General features: G+C 36.2%; 1 long non-coding RNA gene across 1 annotated transcript; it reads left to right on the forward strand.

Moving 5' to 3' along the window:
• The first annotated feature begins 713 nt into the window (after nt 1-713).
• LOC112327131 (uncharacterized) lies at nt 714-1,765 on the forward strand. Its single transcript, XR_002981171.2, has 3 exons — nt 714-1,276; nt 1,412-1,512; nt 1,602-1,765. It is a non-coding gene; the product is annotated as an uncharacterized LOC112327131 (long non-coding RNA).
• Nucleotides 1,766-5,124: the final 3,359 nt, after the last annotated feature.

Raw genomic sequence — 5,124 nt, forward strand, 5'->3', positions numbered from 1 at the left:
AGAGAAGTTGTTGGAACTTAGGAACCACACTAGAAGATTCCGGGGCTAGAGGAAAAATGGCGGCGCGTGTATCCACGGGCCACCACTATTGGAAAACATAATGGATCTAAAGTAGATTCTTCTTCTCTTCCATCTTGTGCTGGCAGTGAGTGTCATTATGGCCTGCAAGCAAAGGAAATCACACAGGCAATTCATTTTCATCTTTTTTTAGTCTTTATTCACAGATCTGTTTCTCAGTTTCTTTCTTTTTTTTGGTTATTTCAACAATCAATAGGGGGTAAAGACGCGATAGAAGTTAGGTCTTGCTCATAGTTTTGAAACCCGGACCGGCCCGGCGGGTCGACCCGGGACCCGGCCGACCCGGGCCTGGGACCGGTCCGGGTCTAAGCAAAAACCCGGTGGGGAGTTGACCCGGCGAAACCCGGCCGACCCGGAACCCGGGTGACCAGGGCAAACCCGGCTGAAACCCGGTCTCTTTTTTTTTTTAATATAAAAAGCCTTGAAACGACGTTGTTTTGGCCTTTTAAAAGGCCAAAACGACGAAGATGAACAATTGAACATACATGATTGCAGAGAAAGAGAAAACCTAATTAAAGAAAAAACAATTTCAATCGTCTCCACCCCAAACACAGTGTCCCCTCCGTCAATGGGTTCTCTTGCTGACTGGCATCATAGATGGACCCATAAGTTTCTAGTTTCTAGGGGTAAAAATTCAGATTCCAACGAAAAGATGCTTGAGAGAAGATAAGTAGCTTCTTCACCTTGGCTTTTTTCTACTTGTAATGTTTGCAAGTCACCTGGTTTTGCTATAAAATTTTATTTTTAAGCCTTCTTAGGTTGCTAAAATGAGACCCTTTTGATGGGTTTTTGTTTCCAAAGAGATTTCTTTTCTTTTGGAGAAATGCTTTTGATCATTTTAGAAATGAACCCAATATCATAAATGGTCAGTTTAATCTGTCACTGTAACGTGATTAGCAACAAGTGGGATAGTTATTAGAGTTTTTCATTTTCTTTATTAATGATAATTTGATGGATTTGGGGTCTCTAACTAGCATATATGATAGGTAATTAGTTACCAAATGCTTGTGATTTAGGGGTTGTTAAAGGTTTCATTTTGGCAATATAATCTCTTTGATTTGGTTTCAATTTGAGCTCTTCTTTCTGGGTTTCAGGGCACGCGAGTTATTTTATTATTTGAAAGTTGGGCAAGTTGATTATGGAGAAGATCACAACAAGGCTTATGGACACTTGCAATTTGGACGGACTTATGAACAAGGTCAGAAGATCTTCCTTTTTGTTTTTATTTTTAAAGTTTGGATTTTTTAGCCATATCTCTGTTTTTGTTTTTTCTATTTGGTTATTATCTGTTTTTAAGTTTGAAATGTCTTTGTTTGTTGTTATTGGAATGTAGGGCATTATCCTGAATGGGATGAGGATCACCCTATTCACTTTGTTGGGCATTCTGCTGGAGCGCAGGTTGTTCGGGTGTTGCAGCAAATGCTTGCTGATAAGGTTAGTCTAGTTTATTGTTTGAACAGTCAGCAAATAATCTCTTAAAATTTCATGTTTTGATTGTATGCTTGTTCGTGATGATTTTGTAGGCATTTAATGGGTACGAGAACACTTCTGATAAATGGGTGTTAAGCATTACATCCCTTTCTGGAGCATTCAATGGGACTACAAGGACCTATTTAGATGGGATGCAGTGAGTGTTCTTTCCAAACTTGTTCTGCTATTTGAAACTTCACTCTATAAATGGTTTCTAGATATTGGACTCAATAATGATCGTAATTTGTATTTATCTTCAAGTTTTTTTCTTTGGCAGCCGGTATGAAAATAAATCACGTGGGGATCTTTTCTTATGTTGCATCATCTATTTTTATATCATTTCCTTAAGTTTTTTCAGCTACAGATTCTATTGTTATATGTTAGTGTTTATATCAAAATACTTTGCATATTTGATTTTTTTTTTTGTTGACCCGGGTCAACCCATCTGACCCGTGACCCGATCGTTAGACCGGGTTGACCACCGGGTTGGGTTTCAAAACTATGGTCTTGCTTGCATCGCTTGTTTGAGGGCTTGTTGATTTCAGGTTTTGTCTTATATGGAGGCAGTGAAGGCTAATTGATGGCTGATGTTTTGGTGAGTTAAAGAGAAAAGGCTAGATAAGGGGAAAGCTTCTCATGGTGTTGAGGTTGGCGGCTTGGTAGTGTTAATGGTGGGTCTTGGTAACTGGTTGAAGGTTGAAGATATAGTAGTTGAAGGCTATGGACATGTTAGAAGAGAGATGAAGCATACGGTGGCTCATGATAGGACCAAACGACTATTGGCATGATTGGGTTTATGTTGTTGTTGGTAGCAACAACAAGCTATGGTGTTGATGACCACCACTGCAATTAAAGGAGAGAGAAAGCTTGATCCACGAGTTTTTTTGTGTGGGTAAGGCTGTTGGTAATGGTTTGGCAAAGAGGTTGGTTGAGAAGAAAAAAACCATAGGGGAGGATGACAACCCATGATATCTCTCTAGTTAATGGTTGAAAGGATAGATGGCTATTATGGGTGATCTCACAGTGGTTGGCTGGAAATGGAGTTGATGGGTCGGTCACAATGTAAGAAGGTGAGGGATAGGGATCATATGGATGGCTTGGTTCTTTTTTTTTATCAGAGAAGATAGATGGTTTTGTTAAAAGTATGCATTTTTTAGCATATGCTGGTAACTGATGTGTATATAGATGGGTCTAGGTTTTTTGTGTTGTGTAAGTATGGGGACCTGGAGAGAGTTTTTTGGTATTTTTCTTTTCAATTTTTTTCTTTTTTTTAATAGTCTCCCCTTATCAACTTTCCCCTAAAATTCCTTCCATTTTTTTATGTGTCTTATAACCACATATTTATAGGTAAATAAGTTTGTTATTTTTAATTGCTTGGTCTCCAAGTAAACTTGGTGACCAAGAAAAACAAAAATAATATGGTCCCTCAACTTCTTTCTTTTCATTTTTAGTCCCTTGATTCACTTTGATTTTTTCTTATATTATTTTTTGTGTATTTTGATTTTTTTTTTTAAAAAGACCAACACAAACGTCGACTCCAAAGGCACGTTAACAACTGAACGCGTAGAAAAAGATGTTGAAAGTGATGTAAATACATCAAGAATGTATGGTTTTGGGTTTTTTTTTTATTGTTTTTTGGCTATTTTTGGTTTTTTATGAAAAGTTTCCAAAAATAGAGTAAAAACTAGATAGCAATAGATGTCATATCTTTATAATACTTACGGAGAAAAGACTTGTTAAGTGTTTTGCGTAGTAAGTTTGTAAAGACAAATGAACTGTTCTTTCATAACTAATCTTCTCAAAACTTCTAATTTGGTTGACCTGAAACTCTATTTTCACAGCAATCCCCTTCAGCCAGAACTATGATCAAATTGTGTTCAACTTGGTTATCCTGAAATCTCAATCTAACGATTCCCTTTAACTAAAACAAAAATCTTTATCTTTAGCTCGGTTAACTTGAAATCTCAATCTAGCAATCCCCCTTAACCAGAATCAAAATATGAAACAGCTCAACTAACCTGAAATCTCAATCTGGAAATTCTCTTTAATCAAAACCAAAATCTAAAAAATAGCTCAACTAATCTAAAATCTTAATCTCACGATTTTCTTTAACCAAAACTAAAATGTTGCCTGTGATTGGGTTAACCTGAAATCTCAATCTAGATACCTCTTTTAACTAGAACCTTGGTCTTTGTCTTTAGCTCGGTCAAACATTCTTTCTTTCATATACTTATTGACCTAAGCATTAGAAAATCCCCCGTGGCTCATAATCAAAGCCCACACATCTTAACCTAGGTTCGTAGCCTATGAAAAGCTCAATTTCCATGTGATGTTTTTCATTACTTCATTAGCGGCACTGTATGTGGGAACTAAATAAAAAGTCAGTTAATTCCCTTTCATTACTCGCCAAAAACTCTTTACATGGTTGATGAAACTCTAGGACAGGGAAAAATAACTTATCTACCACCACAGGGACTCCAGCTTCTCCAAGTTTTCAACAACTATCTTATTAGGTGCAGATGCTCAATAATGTTGTCATGACAATACAACTACATCTTCATTTTCTTTCTCTTACACAACAACAAGTTCTTATGCTTACACCACTAAGTATGCAATGATGAATCTAGTCTTAAAAAGACATGGCTAGATAACATGCAAGCAAGTAACTCCCGCACTCTTATGCTCAAAAGGAACTATACCAATTGTTCTCACATAAGATGCTCTAAATAAGGATCTAATCACCATCGATCTCCACATAAGTCTTACTTACACATCCCAAAACATTCTATGCATGAGACAAGATCCACTCTATGAGCTTTTAAACATAACCCCAAGATCCAAATGGGAGAATCTTACATTTAGCATAGAATACTATACACGCGAATCTTCAAAGATTGTGTCTCTGCAAAAGCTAGTTTAAAGAACTATTAAGGACTCATAAACCCCAAAAAACACATACAAAATATGAGAAACATTCTCGAGCTTGTCACATGAGAAAGTGATGTTATATGCAAAATTATTCAAATAATGTTTATGGGTCTCTACATGCATAGTACCATATCCTAAAATGTGGTTTTATTCTTTTTATTTTTATGATCTCGACTCTAAACTCATCTCTCGCTTTAGCATAAGCATTCCAACTAGAAAGTTCACCACTTAATTCTTTGTCATCACACAATATTATGAAGATGAGAGCACTAGGGCATATCTCCAAAGGTTTAATAAAAAAAAATACTCTACATGAAAAGACTCATTAAACTCATCACCATAGAAGATCTAATTAATGGAGTCTATAATTATTTCTTATAGAAAAAGTTGTATTCTCTCCTTAATAAAAGTTCCTTAAATTTAAACAAGCAATGAAAAATTATATTATGATGGAAGAAGCTAGTGTGACCAGATAAGGTCATCCATGTTTCCATTGAGTAAAGTCTCCTTAACACCACTAGTGTCCAACTAAAACATCTAAAAAGAGCATCAAAGACACATTTATGATAAAAGCATTAAAAAGAGCACCAAGAACACATTCTTGGTCATATGACATTCCTTAAGCTCTTGACCACCCCTTTTATAATC

The sequence above is a fragment of the Populus trichocarpa genome, chromosome 4, assembly GCF_000002775.5.
Source record: "Populus trichocarpa isolate Nisqually-1 chromosome 4, P.trichocarpa_v4.1, whole genome shotgun sequence".
Taxonomy (NCBI): Eukaryota; Viridiplantae; Streptophyta; class Magnoliopsida; order Malpighiales; family Salicaceae; genus Populus; species Populus trichocarpa.